Source organism: Dendrobium catenatum, unplaced genomic scaffold, assembly GCF_001605985.2.
Source record: "Dendrobium catenatum unplaced genomic scaffold, ASM160598v2 fragScaff_scaffold_1467, whole genome shotgun sequence".
In the NCBI taxonomy this organism is placed as follows: Eukaryota; Viridiplantae; Streptophyta; class Magnoliopsida; order Asparagales; family Orchidaceae; genus Dendrobium; species Dendrobium catenatum.
In genome coordinates this window covers 691,085-711,493 of record NW_021319929.1, presented here as the reverse complement: position 1 = coordinate 711,493, position 20,409 = coordinate 691,085, and the positions used below count along the sequence as shown (strand labels likewise).

The window sequence follows — 20,409 nt, the reverse complement described above, 5'->3', positions numbered from 1 at the left end:
TGTACATTTGTATTTCATATTGAAATTTGAAATATACAAATTTTATATTCATCCTTTTTGCAATGATATTCTTTATCTTAGTGTCTAAATTGATTCATATTTTTGATATATACTTTTTATAATCATTGTTATATCTCTTCTTAAATTCTATGAATCACTTTATTTGCCTAATGATTTAAGTTTATTTGCAAAATTTATTTCAATCACTTTCAAGGATCAATTATCAAAAGATTATCATATGACTGCTTACATTTCTGGTCTTTTTCTTCATCTCTTTTGCTATTGTCAAAAAGGGAGAGAAAATATTATTTGTATCGTATCGTATTATTCGTATCTTTGTTATCATATTGTTCATATCTTTGTTCTATATTTGTATTTGGTTTCATATTGTATTTGTTGTATTTAAAAAAAAAAGAGAGAGAGGGAAAGATAAAATTATTGTGCAATGCCTCCTTATTTTCATATGTTCATCAATTCAAGTGGAGTTTAGGAGATTCTTAGAATTTGAAATTTATACAAACAATAATTATTTTGCCATCATCAAAAAGGGGGAGATTGTTAAGAGAGTTGCTATTTGCATGTTTTACATTCTTGCAACTTATAAAGTTTTGATGATTCCAAATATTATTATTTTAAAATTTTGTTTTCTCCTAACACTTTATAGAAGAATTGTTTTTTATCTTGTGTGGACTAATATTTCAGGATAATCAAACTCTAGACTAATGAAGACTTCAAATCAAAATTCAACATGAGATAATTTGTAAAATTAAGCTTGTACTTTTCATTATATTGAGTTTGAGAGAGAGTGATGGTAATTAAGTAACTTAACACACACACATTTGGGGAGATCTTAAAAAACATTGTACTGATCGTACGGGACAAACTAGGTTTGTATGGGACAATCAAGTTAGTTATCCCCTTGGAAGAGAAATGGAATGAACAAGAAGTGAGAAAATTTTTCTTAGTTCTGATCGTCCAGATGAACTCCTATTTGTCCCAGGACGAAATGCTCTCTAGAAAATTTTTGTTCAAACGAAATCCTGTTCGTGCAAGGATGAAATGCTCTTTGGAAACTTTTTGTTCAGACAAAATCCTATATTCGGCCCAGGACGAAATGCTCTCTATAAAAATTTCGTCCAGACAAACTACAATTTGTCCTAGGACGAAATGCTCTCTAGAAAATTTTTGTTCAGACGAGCTCCTATTCATCCCAGGATGAAATGCTCTCTGTAAAAATTTTGTCCAGACAAACTCCTATTCATCCCGGGACGAACATGCTCTATGCTTTCAATTTTTGATAACGTCTTGAAATTTATCGAAATCGACCCATTGTATAACTGTTTGTACCGGACGAACTTAGTTCGTATGGGATGATAATAGGGTATGAAGTCAGTTCATACCAATATACATTGGGTTTGTATGCAACTGATTGAAGTAAGTTCATCCAGGATGATCCGCAATCGTACAGGACGATCCACTATGTACAGACTTGAAAATCAGTAGTTTTTGGATGGTTTTTTGTGTCTTTCCTATATAAAGTCCAATTAAAACTGCCTCTTAATCTTTTTGCCTACTGATCTTCATGCCAACTGAAGGGAGACTCAAGGAGTGAGTGTGAGAGAGTGTTTAAAGGATGATTCTTACTACTGGAGCATGAAACATTCACTTGGTACTCAAAGGTAAGAATCTCTACTTGTATTTTTTTTTATTACTTCACTCTTTTCTCTCTTCCTTCTAGATTTCTTGTGAGAAGATCTGTCAAGGAGATCTGGTTCTCTGCCGACACTTGGAAAGTGTGAACAGCCGAAGGGTTCTCTATCCACACTTGGAGAGTATGAAAGGACGAAGGGTTCTCTGCCCACACTTGGAGAGTGTGAAAGGATGAAGGGTTCTTTGCCTACACCGGGAGAGTGTGAAAGGATGGACGGTTCTCTGCCAACACTTGGGCAGTGTAAAAAGATGGATGGTTCTCTGCCAACACTTGGAGAGTGTAAAAGGATGACAGTTTTTTGCAGCACCGGGTAGTAATGGAAGAGAGTTTTTTGTAAAGGCTTCTCCACCTTTTTGTGGGTGCAAAAGGAGAGTCACTAGTGGTATTAGTGCAATACTTAGAGGGTGCCTCTGGGGAGTGGATGTAGGTCGTGTTTGACCGAACCACTATAAATCTTGTGTTTTTTTTTTTATTTTTCGCTGCATTTTGTTTTAATGTTTTACTTATGGTTGAAAAACCTTTTTCTACAAAATTCATTAAAGTAAATTTTCGATATAAATTTTTAAAATAGGGTAAATTTTTAATTACCAATTCACCCCCCCCCCCTCCTTTTGGTTAGCCGCTAGGACATAATCTTTAGGTTTAACAACCATATTCATATTGAACAAGTCTCAATAGGAAGTGGTTATGGGATCAGCTTAATAATTTTCATAGTATTTGTAACTTGCCTTAGATGGTGGGAGGGGACTTTAGTGCTATTTCTTCACCTTTTGAAAGGTTGGGTGGTTCAGTCCCTTCTTATCGCTCTATGTCTGATTTTAATAACATGATATTGCATTGTAATTTGATTGACATTGGTTTTGTTGGTAATAAATTCACGTGGAACATGGGTCACCTTTGGCAGAGGCTTGATCGTGTGCTTTTTAATGATTCTTGGATTAATGTTATTAGTCTTACTAATGTTCAGCATCTCAGTAGAACCTTGTCTGATCATTCTCCTTTACTGATCAATATCAACAGTAGGAAAATTAATGCTACTTCTCAATTCATGATTCAAAATATGTGGTTACTTAATAATACTTTTTTTTAGGTGGTTATGAGTAATTGGCAAGCTCCCTTACACCCTGATAATTTTATTACTAGTATGAAAAGGCTTTGGTTTAAGCTTAAGAGGTTGAAACAAGGGCAGAACTAGTGGAATCACAATGTTTTCAAAAATATTTTTTTCTAATATTATCCAAGATGAACACTATGTTGCTTTTAATTAAAACTTATGTCAAAATGACCCGTCTGATGTTAATTATTCTTTATTAAACCAATCTAAACTTGATATTTTTAGCTTTCAAGCTCAGGATGAGGTTTTTTTTAAACAAAAAGTTGCTGCTAAGCATTTGGTTGAGTGGGATAGTAATACTAAGTACTTTCATGCTTTAACTAAGAGAAAAAGGATCAAGAATAGTATTGACAAAATTCAAAGAGAAGATGGTTCTTATTCTACTAACAAAGTTGAGATTTCTAATTTAGCTGACCTTTACTTTAAGAATCATTTCAACAAAACTTTTACTCCTGTATAGGCTATTGATCACTCATTAATCCCTAACCTTATATCTAATGATGATAATGAGCTCCTTTCTAATCCTCCCTCTTTGGAGGAAATTAAAGAGACTGTGTTTGGGATGAATAATGATTCGGTGGCGGGTCCTAATGGTTTTACTACTCTTTTTTTTCAAAAAAGTTGGCATATTATTTTTGATGATATTAATTCTGCTACTTTGGATTTTTTTGCGGGTAACCCTATTACAAATTTTTTTACTTCAACTTCGCTTGTGCTCATTCCTAAAAGTAACTCTATTCAAACGTGGAATGATTTCCATCCTATCAGTCTTTGTACTTTTTTTAACAAATTTCTCTCTAAAATTGTTTCAAAACATTTATCTTTGATTTTACCTAAAATTATTTCGCCTTTTCAAATGGGTTTTGTGAAAGGTAGGGCTATTACGGAGAATATTCTCCTAGCTCAAGAATTAACTCAAGATTTGGATGTTAGGGTTAGAGGGGGTAATGTTATTTTGAAACATGGTATTGCCAAGGCGTATGACAATATTAGTTTGGATTTCATTTACTTTATGCTAAATCTTTTTGGTTTTAACCATGTTGTTATTCACCTCATCAAGCATTGTATTGAGAATGTGTATTTTTTGATAATTCTAAATGGCTCCAATCATGGTTTTTTTAAATCTTCTTATGGGTTACGGCAGGGCGATCCAATTTCCCCTTCTCCTTTTTATTATTGCGGCTGAATTTCTGTCTAGGGGTCTTTCTAGTTTATTTGACCTTAACTCTGGCCTTTATTTTAAAAGTTTGGGAGGTTTCCCGTTATCCCACATATGCTTTGCTGATGACTTTATTGTGTTTACTAATGCCTCTATTAATAGGATTAATAAAATTATGGATTTCTTCAATGCTTTTGAAATGTTTAGTGGTCTGACTTTAGTAGAAATAAATGTTGTTTTATTGCTTCTAAAAGGGTTTCTAATGATCGTATTCTTTCTATTCAAAATTTCACTGGTTTCTCTCAGTCTAACTTACCTATTAAGTATCTTGGTGTTCCCTTGTTTAAAGGTAAAAGACAAACTTTTTTTTTCAATGATCTTATTTCTTAGGTTCAAAATAAGCTTCTTATGTGGGACTCTAATTTTCTTAGTTTTGGTGGCAGGGTTACTTTAATTAAAAGTGTTCTTTGTGTGTTACCTGTTTATATGTTTCAGACTATTTTTCCTACTCAAATAATGTGCAATAGGATCTATAAGATTATTAATAAGTTTTTTTGGAAAGGTAATCTCTCCTCATCTAAAATTATCTGGGCTTCTTGGGATAATTGTTGTGGTGTTTTGGATGAAGGTAGGCTTGGTTGTAAGAACCTTTTTGACCTTGCTAAGGCTTTCTCCTTTAAATTGTGGTATACTTTACGTTCTAAAGAGAATCTTTGGGCTGCTTTTATGATTTCTAAATATTATGTGGGTAATCACCTTTCCAATATTTCTCCTAAGCCAAGGGATTCTAAAGTTTGGAAAAGGCTTTGTAAGATTAAGTGGGAAGTGGAGCCACATATCTTGTGGGGGCTTGGTGAAGGTAACATTTTTTTCTGGTAGGAAAAATGGCTTGGTATGGATTCTATTGATTCAATTTTAAACACTACCACTTCTGCTTCTATTAAAGTTAATTTTTTCTTCAATAACATTTGTTGGGATTAGGAGAAGCTTTCTAACTTTATTCCTGATTGCATTATTTCTCGTATCCTTAACTTGCCTATAAATACCTTTTCTAAAGATATCATTTTGTTTGATTTTTTTAAAGATGGGGGCTTTCATCTCAAGAATGCTTGGCACACTTTTAGAATTAAAGGCACTTTAGACAATATTTTTACTAATATCTTGCATCAGATCATACCCTCTACGGTTTCCGTGTTTGTGTGGAGAACTCTTCATAAATTCATCCCTACGGAGGACAATCTCACTAAAAAAGGCTTTAATTTTGCCTCTAAATGTCTGTGTTGCTTTCACATTGAAAATATGCACCATGTCTTTATTTTTGGGCCTGTGGCTGTTAGAACATAGGTGTATTTTGATGATTTTTTTAAATTAAATTATTTTAATACTCATCTCTCTCTTAACTTGTTACTTAAATCTTGATTTATTGGTATTAAAGCCCACATTCGGAATAGTATTCCTTGTCTTATTCTTTGTTTTCTTTGGTTTGAGGGGGACAACTCTATTTTCAATGGGGTTAGGATGAACCGTATCAATGTTACCCAATGGGTCAAGGACAAGATTTTGGCTCTTGTGAATGTTAACTTGCCTCAAAAATTATTATCGTATCACCTCTTCTTTGGGGATGGTTGGATGAAGCCTTCTAATGCTTTCAAGGTTGTTTATTAGATAAAGCCTCCTCCTAATGTTTTTAAACTTAATGTTGAGGGTTCTTGTACTGGTTGTGGTGGTCTAATCCGTAATAGTAATGGCCATTTGATAATTGCTTTTGCGGGCCCGACTCACAATGGTAAAATTGATTATGTTATTGGTTTGGCCATCCTTTATGGTATCCAACTATGCATTCCTTTGAACTTAATCAATATGGTTATTGAAGTGAAATCTAAGTATAACATTTCTCCTTTTCAGGATTTAGATAAGGCGTGTTGTAACCCAAACATATTCTATGTGGTTAGGGAAATTAACAGACTTTTATTATATGTGAATCATTCTTTTTGTCATGTTGGTAAGACTGCCAATTCCTGTGCTTCTTGGTTGGCTAATTTTGGTTGCAACCTTGATTATTTTTCTGATTTTATTCCTTCTAATATTCCTACCCCATTTAAGGGTTTACTTCATCTTGAAGCGTGTGGTATTCCCTATGTCTGCACTTAACTTTGTGTTTTGGTTCTGGCTGGTTTGGGTTGTTTGGCCTCTAGCCATGTCTGTTTTCTGGATTTGCCTGTTGGGATTTGCTGTTTCTGTATTTTCTGTGTTGCTGGGTTAATTTTATGGTTTTGGATGTTGGCTTTGTCCCCTCTAGCCTTGTGTAGGTGGCTTTGTTGTTGTCCTTTTCTTGAATCCTTCTTGGATGCTTGGTACTTGTTGACTGCAGATTATTCTCTGCTGCCACCGGGTTGTCGGGTTTGTTTGTTGGGAGGTGTTATTTTGGCCACTCATCCTGTTTGACTCTACATTTCCAGGGCCCTTTTCTCTGGATTGCTGGGAGTTTTTTGTTGTGCCTGCTTGGCCTTACAGATTATGATGCTGCTCATGATGTAAATCTTCTTTGTTGCCTGTTTCTCGTGTCCAATGTTAATGCTAAAGTCATTGTGAATTTCGACTTTAGCAATGATTTTACTGGTTTATATGCTGATAGTTCAACCCGTTGTTGCTCTTCTACCTTCTATTAGTGGAGTGTTGGGGGTAACTGTGGTGATGTGCCTGGGATTTATGTTATTGCTGCTGTGGTTTTTCGGTGGCAGTCGGACTGTAGGTTGTTATATTTACTATTTATTGTTTTTGGGAGGTTTGATATGGTTAGTTTCTTCTACCTTTTGTTGTTGCCTAATGTTAGTTGGCTGCATCTGAGTTCAGTTGACTGCTCTTTATTATTGGTTGGCTGGTATGATTATGAGAAGTGGTGTAATCAGTGGATGGGCTTATTTGGGGTGGATTTTGGGGTTTATGAAGGTAGGATTGAGAGGCTTGTGGATGTTCCAAATGAGGCTTTTTGCAATTTATTCCTGAGCTCGCTAAGTCCTAATTCCAATTTTGGCTTTACTTGGCACATCCTTTTTTGCATTACCTTCTTTCATACTACTCATTTATACCTTTGTGATTATCTCACTTGGTGGTGGTGGTGTAGGTTTTTGGTTTGCAACTTCTTATTTTTGCAGGTGGATCGTTGTTTGAAGCAACTTTAGGATTTTTGGAGAAAAATTGGGCTTCAATGTTATCTTCTTCTCTTTCTTTTTTGGATGCTTGTCTATAGCATCAGTAGCTTGTTACTAGGTTCTTTACCTTTTTGTTTTGGGGAGTTAATTGGCTCACAGGTTTTTCTTTGCTTTGTTTTATAGCTCTGCTGAGCAATAGTGAGCCGATGAACTCCTTTTTGACTCTATCTTTGGTTCTTATTTTTAACACGTAAGCCCCCTCGTGGTTGTTTTAAAAAAAATGCATATAAATCAAAAAGAAATCCCTATATAGTCCCTACATTCAAATTTCTTTCCTAACTCCCCCAAAAATACTTCTTAAATAGCTCACGCATGCCTGGGCATGCATTTGACACGTATAGGAGGCGGAAATGTCCTACCTATCGAACTTCACCTTTCTAAAATCTATTTTATTCCCCTTCTTCTTCTTCCTAGCTCTCTATTTTTTCTTATTTATCTTCTATTACTTTTGAATAGATTTGATGAATAAGAATAAAAAAGAAATTATTGGTGTCCCTTTCTTAGTATTACAAAGAGTAGAGAGACTCTATCTACAATAGTTCGTTCATCCAACTCTGAGTAATTAAGCAATTAATATCTCTCTTTTGTTCTCTAATAAACTTTTTTTCAAAATTAAGTAGGATTAGGATAGTTTAGTTATTTATTAATACTAATGCACTTTTATTATAGATTATAGATTTAGCTTTTTTTCTTTAATTACCCATGTTCTGCTTAATCATTTTGTTTGAAATAAAGGAGGATTATGTTGGTTTAATCATCTGTTAATACTAATATGTCCTTCCAATGGAGTACATTTAGCTCTTTGTTTAATTATTTTCTGAGTGATTAAGAGATTAATATCCTTGTCTAGTTCTCAAGTATTTTTTTATGATTAATTAGTAGGAATAGTCCTTATTGTTACCGAATCATTATTACACCTATTGATAAAGCCACCGATCCCGACTGCTAAAAAAATTTCTTATAATTTCTTTTCATTAAGCATATTCTCTCCTCTTTTTAGCATCTAATGTCATTTTTCCTTCTATTGAAATGGTTAATATGGCATCTGAAACTAAAGAACCTTATTTTTAACTCCTCTAGAATAAAGCTAAATTGTGATTTCTTATCAACCAAGCAAAAAAGAGAAAAAAAACTATTCTTTCTAAGAACAATGGAAGATCCATGAATTAAGTCTTTCTATTGTGATAACGGCCTTCAAAATTCCTAAATAAATTTGTTTCAATATTTTTAAAAAGAGATAGTTTATATCCTCTTATTTATTCGATATAAAAAAACATGCATTGATAATGGTTATACTTTCATCTTTTAAGCCTTTTTTTTTAGGGAATCTTGTGTATATTGTCTATTTTTTATATTATAAATAAAATGTATTTTATTCTTCATAATTTTAACATTTTTCGACCAAATAAATTTTAAGTGATATACATAACTCCGCATTTTTATTTTTCATGAAAATGATCTAAATCAGGTGATTCTAAAACATTTTTTTTACATTGAAGCTTCTTCATATTCCTACATATACCCTTACCTTCTTAGTGAATTTCTCAACAAACTTCTTAGTAGATTGGTTGATGCTCAACGCTCTCTTCAAAAGAGCATATTTCTCCATAATTAACTTTCTTTGTAAAAGATCTCTTATGCTCATTCATCATGAAGAAATAAGTTTGCTTAGTTATCAACAACATGCTTATCATATTCTTATGTAATTTAGTTGGTGAGATTTGTGGTAAATGCCTATGAAAATAATCTAACTTTTTTTGTTCTAGATAAAAGGTGGCTCAATATATTAAACATATTATTTGGCATTAAATAATCAGCGTTGGACACTATAACAATCACCATCCCCCATCGAAAGGTCAACTTGCCTCCCTCATCTTTAACTCATAATGCTCCAGTAATCCCATATACATTTAAAGAAATATGCATTTTATCTGCAATCAAATAATAAAATGAATTACTTTTTATTTGCTTATCTTCCCAACCAAAGAAATGGAGTAAAATATATTTCATCTTAATTCCTTGAACATTTCTATTGTCAAATAATGCCTAACAAAAAGAAGCAAGGAAAAGGAGCTCAAAATCATACCTTTCTCATGTGCTAACTCAACTAAGCTTTAAATAGTCTAAATAACTATGAATATATTTAAAAAATAAAAAATAAACTAAGCTTTCTGTTAAAATAGGATCATCATCTAAATGTTTTCACATAAGTTTAAAAATATCATAATAATCGCAATTTGATTGCATAATAGCACCAGAAAAAGTAATTCAAGAGTTATCAAATTATATATATTATCGAGCTCCACAATAAAATTTAGCTCCCTTGGTGATTGTCAAATGACACTTTCGCCAGGAATATAGCAATTGAAAGCACTGCAGTATGAATGTGCATGTATTGAGCAAATTTGGATAGTTAGTAAAATAAGTAAAAACAACAAAATAATTGAATTATGTAAGACATTGCAAAGAAAGATATTAATTTAGCAGCCTATGACCAATTAATTATCATCTTTGTAACATCCATATCAAAGGATGGTAATTTATTCTTAAATAAAATAACAACATCCAATACACAGCTTTTGAGTACAAAAGATGCAAGGAAACCATAATTAACTAAATAACAACAACATATATGTACAAAAAAGTATGTAGCAGCTCCCAAAGCTGCAGTAGCCTATAACAAACAAATTATATATATATATATATATATAACTTGCACAATTAATTTAGTTTATAAAGTTTTTAAAATTATTGTCAGAATCCCATTACAAATAAAAAGAAAAATTGAAATTTTCTATTAAGATTAAATGAAGCACAACCAACAAAGAGAAGAAGAAAACAAACAGGAGGATAAGGTTAACACTCAAAACACATACAGTGGAATAACAAAATTTACCAAATAAAGCTCTTATTAAAAAAGCAGAATATGAAAAACCAAAAGATCTTTAGGTACTACTGCAGAAGATTCCACAGGTGGCGTTGGCCAACCAAACTCTAGCCATTAAGATAATCAATTTGACACATTAATAAATAAAATACCTAAAAAAATGTAAAAATGAAGAGGAAATCTGAATATAATAGTCTTAAGATAAGGAAAATTGAATGTGAGGGCAGGTGATTAAATACAAAAATAATAATTCAAGAACATTGACAAATATTTCATAAATTAAACAATCAGTTCAATGTGCAAAAGAGGAAATTAAAGTATTACAAGAATCAGTTAAACTTCTGATAGATATTTTTTTTCTCACCTACCTTATCTAACTCACGAAATAGTAGAACCACTTCATACCTCTCCAACTTTCCCCCATCGAGCTCTCCTGATGTAAAAAACCAAAAATCCAAGAAGATAACCAACGATCTCGCACTGCTTACCACCACCGAGCTCTACCACTACAGAAAACCAAAAATCCAAATGACAACCAACGAATGCGGGAGTTCAAAATATTGGAATTCAAGAATAGTTTTGCTGGGAATACCAACAGTGTTTAGAGATGCAAGGTCACAATTTAAAAGAGAAATACACATGGATAGATAGTCTTAATTTCATTAAGAAGCTTGTGAAATGGGTGAAAGATTGTTACCTTCACATAAAAAGTCAAAAAATATTTATAAATGGAGAAGAGGAAAAGAAAACATGTTTACCTATGAGCAAAGCAGAAAAAGTCAAACATCTTGTTGCGCATCTCCGAAGAGCTCCCGTCGTGGCTTATGATCTGACAGGACATATTAAACAACAATGAAGAAATGGATAAGAGGTAAAGAAAACCCGTTCACCTATGAGCAAAGCACGTGAAGTTGAACATCTTGTTGCACTCCTCTGAAGAGCTCCAGTCATGGCTTCAGAACTCCTCATGTGAAGCAGAAAAATGAAATGAGAAAGAAGAAATAAATGTGAAGACAGTGGAATTTGAAGTGGCATGTTAATGTTATTAAGTTACAGAAGGTGAATGGACCAAAATAATTTGAGTGGAGTGAGCGAGAAGAAAGATATCTAGAAATTATGGAGAGAGGGGTAAGCTGAAGAGTTTCATGTGGCTCCAAGTGACTGGAATGACATCGATTGCGCTTCGTTCCGCCAGTCGTCCTTTCATCGTCTCGAATGAGGTCTACATAAAGAATAATTAATTATATGAGTATTATTTTTTTAATTTAATAATTATTTATAATATGATGAATGGTCAAGGAAATTTAAGAAAAATTTAAATAGATGGTCAATATTTGTTGGGGAAGGAAACTTAAGCCCCTTTTATAATAATGGTATAGATATACATTCTAAATTTGAGCATGATAGTGCTTATTATGAAATATAATAGCTTAAGTCAAAAATAATTATGGATGTAAATAATATAATACTTTATCTTTATCTGTATCATTAACATGAGCTAAGAGAACTCCAAGAAATTCCATTAAAGCTGCTATTTACAGAATTGAAGGATTCCTTGAAATAGTGGCTACTAATATAAGTAACCTCTTGAACAAGTAGGTTAGTTAGGCTTCATATGGGATAGCATTCTTACTAATTTCTAAAGTAACTTTTAAGTACAAAAATTTATTGGACTATAAATTTTTGTATTAAAAAAGTTATTTTAGAAAGCAGTAAGACGACTATCAGCCTTAGTTCAGAAGCTTTCCAAAATTAAATTTGATATTTTAAAATTAATTTTCAAATTTTTAATATAATACTTCAATTACATTTAGCTAAATATTTACATCAAAATTAGCTTATGAATTACACACAATATTTCTGAGCAAAGACTAGACGCAAAATAATGTTTGGAGACCAACCAGAATGCATCACATTAACAGTATCGAGATGTGGTACCTAGCACATGGTTGATGTGACACATTGTGGTTGGTCTCCAAATGGCGTTAGGCATTTGCACAGAATAATTAATCTCTTTTATGACCCCAACCAACTTTTTTTCTTCCCATTCTCTGTGTATAAAACTTTTATTTTATTCACAATATTTATTTTTAAATGAATTTACATATTTCTAAAATTTATGAAATTTTAAATACTTCTCTTAAGCATTTTCTCTTTTTTAAGTGAACCTTGATTTCATTAGCCTTTGTGCTATAGATAAGTATATTCCATTAGTAAAATTTGATGTATAATTTCAGGATAGCAGCAATCCTAATGAACATGGTGAAATGATGCTATGCCCTAAAGTTTGGAGAAAATTATTTTTCAAAAATCATGAATAAATTTATTATTTCTCATCATTAAAGAAAAACTTTTATGATTTATTATTAAGAAAATCTTAATTAATGTAGCCATACCACTACTTTATTTTGAAATAACATAATGCATAGCTGTTGTGGCAATCGATTCTGAAAGGTCAACATTTAGGCTTCATTTGGGACAAATTTTTTATACAAAAAATTCTATTGGACAAAATTTGCTCTGGATGACTCTTTTATTGTGACATAGATTCTAAGAAACTCCATACAACTTCCTTGAAAACTACTTGCTTTCCTAGGAGGCATTGGGGTCTTAGCATACCTTCTATATCTATTATATCTCATGATTTTTTCTCCTCACTCAATTGGAGAATCATGAATGGAGGATCTTTTCTTATAAATTGGGTTAAGGGGAAATACTTGTTTATTTGGAAGTCTCCCCTCTCCAAATCCTCTAAATATTGGAAGATTACATCTACCACTGCTACTAATATTAAGAGCCAGATTGTCTTTATCATTACACCCAATAACTCTGTCTTCTCTATGGGATACTTGGTGTGATGGCAGCTCCATTGCTAACCTTTGGGGCTCAGTTGATTTTGCCCATTACTTTCATCTCTCTGTTGTTGACTTTATATCTCAGGGGGTTTGTCTTATCCCAGCCTGCTTCCCACCTCTTCTCATAGCTACGATTATGATTACTACTATAATTTCTCAATGCAAATCATGTTCAAGCTAGGATGATGTGGATTTTCCTTCTTTTAAGTCCTTTTCAATGCATTTATACCAACACTTACCTCTAGCGGGATGGCATGATTGTTTGAATAGTTGCTATTTGAATGAGTTATATTTATGCAACTTATGTAGTTTTGATGATTCCAAACATTATTGTTCAAATGTATAGTTATCTCCTAACAATTTCAGAAGATTTGCACTTGCTCTTGTGTGTACTAACATTTCAAGAATTTACTATCTGGTAATTTGCTGCTCCATTTACTCTATTTGGAAGGAAATGAATAATGAGAGATTCAACTCTAACTTTGGGAGTATTCCAACTGAGTGCTTCAAGGTTAAAAATGATGTTGGGTAGAAGTTATCTAAATGGAAGCATGGGCAAATTCTGAGAGGCTTTTTGAATACTAGTCTATGAGGTAAACTTTTTCTATCTTCTTTTATTTGGTTGTTTTACTGGGAGATTGGTGGGTCTTCACTGGATATGTTAAATTTTGTCTATTCCTTTATCATGTTATTACTTGGATGCTCTTCTTAAGGGATTTGCATTCATATGTTGGTAGATTTTTCATAGTCTCCTGGGGTTTCAATAGTGGCTACTGGTTTATGCATAATGATTTTCTTGGTCCAGCGGGAAATTACTTTGCCATGGATGATGATGATTTTCACATCCATCCCCATGCCCCTCCCATTTGGTGGTCATCTTGGCAATCAGGGGAGTCCATATATTGATGACAAAAAGTTGAAACACATATTTAATTTGTTGTATTTTTTATTTTATAGTTATTTTAAACCCGAGTCCTGGCATCATGGCATCTTGGGTCCTTCATTTCATGGCTTTCACTTTTTTTGGCATTTCTTATGTAACTACTCTTCTGATTTAACTAGAAATTTTTTTTATTTCTATTTGTTCTTTGATTTTTCTATTATGTTAGTTAAATTTTCATTTTTTGGGGTGATTTCTGGATGAGCTATGCTTTTTTTAGCAGTTCAACTTCAATTCTTACTGTTATTCATACTTATAATTTGGTTTTCTTTTGATTAATACAAAGGCTAAGCCCGCATAAAAAATAAAAAAAATAAAAAACTACTTTAGAAGCAAATAAGAAAGCGTCAAAAAGGAGAAATTATTATGTGCGCATTCCGGACATAGAGCTACGTTCGGATGCCAATAAAACCCTTACGCGTGGTGTGCTTACATGGAAAGTACGGGATATTCATTTGACTTGCTACTTGACCCAGTCCAAATCATTTGTCTTGCAGCCCGACCCGGGCCAAACATTAAATTTAGCGTTGGCCCTTCTTTTTTTTAGGATTTCAAGCGCGAATCACCTCAATATATAACGCTTTTAACAAAAAAAATTGTAGAAAAAATGCCAATGAAGATGAAGATTGATCTAGAGGATGATGTTTCTTTTTATGAGCAAACAAAACTCTCACAGGGCTCGAAGGAAGCCGAAAACTTGAATGCAGATGTCCAGGTAATGAGCTTCCTAGAAGAAAAACAGTTAAAAGCAGTGCGACCGGAGGTAAAGTTTAGCTTACTGATAAAGTTCACCTCCTTCCATGTTTTCTTAATAGCAAAGTTTCCATTAACTTTCTTTATAGAGATGTTTCTTTTGATGTATTTACTGCTTTTTTATTGCGTATAAATTACGTTCCATATATAATTGATTTTAAAAGAAGGGACCATCATCTCATAGGTTTTTATTTCTTAATTTATTTTTTATCTATTTCAAGAAGTAGTGAGCTGAATGTACCTTAAGGACTTTGTAGAACATTTTACGCATTTGTTGCGCATTTGTTGCGTATATATTATGTATTCATTGCGTATGTATTGTGTATTCATTTCATATTTATTGTGTATGTATTGAGTATTTATTGTGTATTTATTACATATTCATTGCATATTTATTTTGTATTTATTGCGTATACATTGTGTATTTATTGGGAATTTATTGTGCTTTTTTTGCGTAATTACTGCTTATTTGTTGCATATTTATTGCTTAATTACTACTCATTCATTGTGTATTTATTAGGAAGTTTATGTTAATGAGAAAGAGGAATATGAGGATTACTGTAATTATGGCCAAAATCTTAGTTTTAGTGTTTGTAAGGATCATCACAGTTACTGACCAAATTCTAGAAAAATAAAATCCAAGGACTTTGTTTGTTCAAAAGCTAGTTTCAAGAAGATGGATGATCTTAATATCTAAAGGAAATATCAGAAATCAAACACCCAAATTGGTTGTTCAGCTATGATTAAGTTTACAGTGAATGAAGCTGGATATTAGAAAGTGAAGAAATTTATTGAAAATCATAATCATGATTTGCCTAGGGAAAAAGACCGGCATCTACTTAAATCATATAGGAATATGTGCGATGAAAAAGCTTCAGCTCTTAAATCAATAACAGAAGACGGGATAAGAACCATTGATGCATTTTCCTTCCTTACTGATGAAGTTGGAGGTGTCAATATTATTAGATTCACTAGGAGGGATGTGTACAACTTTATTCAAAAAATGAAAAGAGCAAAGATTAAAATTGGGGACACTAATACATTCAGTTATTTAAAGAACATCAACTTGATGACAACATATTCGCTTAGGATATCAAAAATAATGAATTTGATATATTGTTAATTTTTTTTGGGTTGATGGGATTGGTAGGATAGATTAAGACTGTTTTGGTGATCTGGTAATTATTTATACAAGTTATAGGCTTAATAAGTATAATTTGGTATGCACACCATTTGTCGGGGTCAATAATCATTTGCAAAACATTTTGCTTGGATGGCCTTCTTATCAGAAGAGACGATTGAATCATTTATGTGGTTGTTTATAACTTTTATGCGAATGATGGGTGATAAACAACCACAAAAAATATTTACAGATCAAGATTAGGTAATGGCTAGGGCCATAGAAGTTGCATTACCTCACAATCGCTATAGATTATCCCAATGGCATATTTGTAAAAAGGCTCCATCAAAAGTATCATGTTTCAATAGCAATAACAAAGTCAAAGGCCTCTTCCATAAGTGTTTGATAAAATGTGACTCTCAGGAGAAGTTTGAGAATACATGGGTTTAAATGATCATAGAAGGGAACCTCCACGATCATGTTTGGTTGGAGGATCATTATAGGATAAGAGATAAGTGGTCAACAACCTTTAATAAGGATTGTTTTAGCATGGACATTCTATCCGCACAGCATAGTGAGTCTACTAATAATAGGTGTCATGACATTTCTAAGACCACAAGTTTTATAACTGATTGTTTTCTGGGTTTAGAGAAGGTGATGAGGAATTGGTGCTCGAATGAATAGCATGAGGATTATAAATACAATCAGTCCGAAATAGACCCTTTAAAAAAAAATTGCTCAATATTATAGCAAGCTGTTCAATTTTATTCAAGGAAATTATATTCATTTTTTGAACAAGAATTTTTATAGGGTGTGGGTGTAATGAGTATAGAGTTTGTGTCCTATGATTCTTCAAAAAAAAAATTCTATTGCACAGAGAAAAAGGATCATTCTAATCTATGGGTTGTTGATTTTGATGCACATAATGGTAACATTCAATGCTCTTGCAAGAAGTTTGAAATGATGGGTTTATCGTGTTCTCACTACATAAGAGTTTTGACGCAGATGGATATTATAAAATCCCCGAGATGTACCTACTAAAGCAATGGTCAATAAGAGCTCAAAAAAGATATATATTCAGACCAAAATTTGAAAGGATCTTCTCAGAATAATTCTGAAACTAGTAGTGGATTCATATTCAGAAATCATATCAGTAGGTTTGCATATGAAATGAGCACACAAGCACAGTTGAATAAGGAGGATGAATAATACATGTTGGCTACGATGAAGGATATGTCTAAAAATATCAATTTGATTGTATATTGGAAGTGAAAGAACAACAAGTTTATACAGGGTGGCATTGCAAAACTGAAATATCCTCTAAAGCATAGGCCTAAAGGCATATCCAATGCTAGGCAAAAAAGCCACTAGGAGAAGAAGCCAAAGAGTATTATTTTACTTCCTGACTAATTTATTTAGTGTGTATTATGACATATTATTATTAAATTTTTTGACAGTGAAATCACCCATGAAAAAAAAAACACAACACCAATGTCTACACCTTCAAAGCAGCATAATTTCACAAGTATGCCCGAATGCTTAAGAAAGGAATTCATAAATGGTGTACACTCCAGTCAACCATCAGCTAAGCAGTATAATTTCACAAGCATGCCCAAGTGCTTCACCGAGGAATTCATATCCAGCATACCATCCAGTCAGGCATCAATAAAGAAGTGTATTTTCACAAGCATACTCGAGTGCTTCATCATGGAATTCATAGCTGGCGTACCATCTAGTCAACCATCAGTAAAGCAGTATAATTTCACAAGCATACCAAAATGTTTCATCGAGGAATACATAAAAAGTGTACCCTCCAATAAACCATCAGGTAGGTACTTGAAGATTATGATGGATATAATTAAATCAGAGAAATAAATATAATAAGAGTATTTATGAAGATTGATAGTTAATTTAGATACTTGGATATGAGCATTAAATGTGTAGCTTGTGCGCACACTATGCGTATAAATATGTATTACTTATCTTTATATATATTTCTTTTGAAGTATTTATTGTGATTTTACAGTGTAATTAAATAAGTTTATTGTCTACACCAAAAGGTGATATATAATTAATTAAGGTTTATTTTCTACATGAAAATAATTTTGAAAAAATAAGTCATTAGGAGTTGTGCATGGAATGCATATATAATATGTATGGAATGCATATGTCATGCGCACTAACTGCGTAATTGCTCAAGCCAAGAAAAAAAAACCCTTTCAGAGAACAAGGAATCTTCATTCAATTCCTAAAGCTCAAAATTTAATGTTTCTTTCTTCTATTATACTTGATCCAAAAAACTTGAAACCCCCCTTAATCTCCATAACAATAGAAAGCTAAAACCTTGACACATATCCCTAATCTCTATAACTATAACCTTTATAACATAAGATACTATATACATTTTATGTTCACTTAATAAAATTTTCACAATAATTGCTATATTCCTAAAATATTAATTAAAAAGATAAATAATAAGAGGAAATTATTAATACTATTATCTTCTTATTATATAAAATAATTTTGAAAAAATAATTCATTAGGAGTTTCATGTTTAATGCGTAAAACATGCATATATAATGCTTACCTCATGCTTATTTACTGTGTATTTACTCAAACCAAGAAAAAAACACTTTAGAGGACAAGGAATCTTGGTTTAATTCCTAAAACTCAAAATTCAATGTTTCCTGCTTCTATTATACATTATCAAAAAAACTTTAAAACCCCCTCAATCTCTATAACTCTAGAAAGCTATACCCTTGACATATAACCCTACTCTCTAGAACTACAACCTATATAACATAAGGTACTACATACATTTTGTGTTTACTTAATAAAATTTTCACAATAATTGTTATGATCCTAAAACATGTATTAAAAAGATTAATAATTAGAGAAAGTTATTAATACTTTTATCTTCTTTTTATATAAACAAGTTTTAAAACCACAAGTCATTATATTTTACATATTTAATGCGTAAAACATGTGTATGAAATATATAGGCCATGCATATTTACTATGTATTTTCTCAAGCCAAGAAAAAAAAGGCCTTTAGAAGACAAGGAATCTTGGTTCGATTCCTTAAACTAAAAATTCAATATTTTCTGCTTCTATTATACATGATCCAAATAACTTGAAACCCCCTCAATCTCTGTGACTCTAGAAATCTAAACCCTTGACATATAACCCTACTCTCTAGAACTATAACCTATATAACATAAGGTAATACATACATTATGTGTTCACTTAATAAAATTTTCAAAATAATTGTTATGATTCTAGAATATGTATTAAAAGGATTAATAATAAGAGGAAATAATTAAATCTTTTATCTGCTTATTATATAAACAAATTTTAAAACCAAAAGTTATTAAATGTTATGTATTTAATGCGTAAAACATGCATATGGAATACGTACATCATGCGTACGTACTATGTATTTGCTCAATTTAAGAAAAAAAGGCCTTTAGAGGACAAGGAATCTTAGTTCGATTCCTAAAACTCAAAATTCAATGTTTCCTGCTTCTATTATGCATGATCCAGAAAACTTGAAACCCCTTCAATCTCTATAACTCTAGGAAGCTAAACCCTTGACATATAATACTACTATCTAGAACTACAAACTATATAACTTAAGAAACTACATACTTTTTGTGTTCACTTAATAATATTTTCACAATAACTGTTATGATCCTAAAATATGTAATAAAAAGATTAATAATATAAGGAAATTATTAATACTTTTATCTTCTTATTATATAAATAAGTTTTGAAACCATAAGTCATTAAATGTTGCGTATTTAATGCGTAAAACATACATATTGAATGCGTACGTCATGCATATGTGCAGCATGTTTGCTCAAGCCAAGAAAAAAGGCCTTTAGAGGGTGAGGATTCTAGGTTCGATTCCTAAAACTCAAAATTCAATGTTTCCTACTTCTATTATACATGATCCAAAAAACTTGAAACCCCCCTCAATCTCTATTACTCTAAAAAGCTAAACCCTTGACATATATCCCAACTCTCTAGAACTATAACCTATATAACATATGACACTACATATATTTTGTGTTCATTTAATAAAAATTTTACAATTATTGCTATAATCCTAAAATATGTATTAAAAAGATTAATAATAAGAGGAAATTATTAATACTTTTATCTTCTTATTATATAAACAAGTTTTGAAATCACAAGTCATTAAATGTTGCATATTTAATGTGTAAAACATGCATATGGAATGTATACGTCATGTGTATGTTCTGCCTATTTGCTCAAGCTAAGAAAAAAAGCCCTTTAGAGGACCAGAAATCTATGTTCAAGTCCTAAAACTCAAAATTTAATGTTTTCTACTTCTATTATACATCATCCAAAAAACTTAAAACCCCTCTCAATCTCTATAACTATAGAAAATCTTAACCCTTGACATAAGGCTCCTATTTGGGTTAGGATGCCTAACCTTCCTTTATAATGTTGGGATGAAATCAATATTTGTAGAATTGCTTCTATGGTTGGAAAAGCTTACATGATTGATGGAAATATGTTCCAAAGGGGAAGGAGGGAGTTTGGGAGGGTGTGTGTTTGTATCAAATTGGATACTCATTTACCTCTTGGAGTATGGGTGGAAGGGAGCTCTTGAAAGTTCTTTCAAAAAATAG

General features: G+C 32.0%; 1 long non-coding RNA gene across 1 annotated transcript; it reads right to left on the bottom strand.

Moving 5' to 3' along the window:
- Positions 1-10,314: 10,314 nt before the first annotated feature.
- LOC110108840 lies at positions 10,315-11,294 on the bottom strand. The gene is made up of 2 exons (XR_003702797.1): positions 10,842-11,294; positions 10,315-10,589 (listed from the first exon to the last, which is right to left on the bottom strand). It is a non-coding gene; the product is annotated as an uncharacterized LOC110108840 (long non-coding RNA).
- Between the last annotated feature and the right edge of the window lie 9,115 nt (positions 11,295-20,409).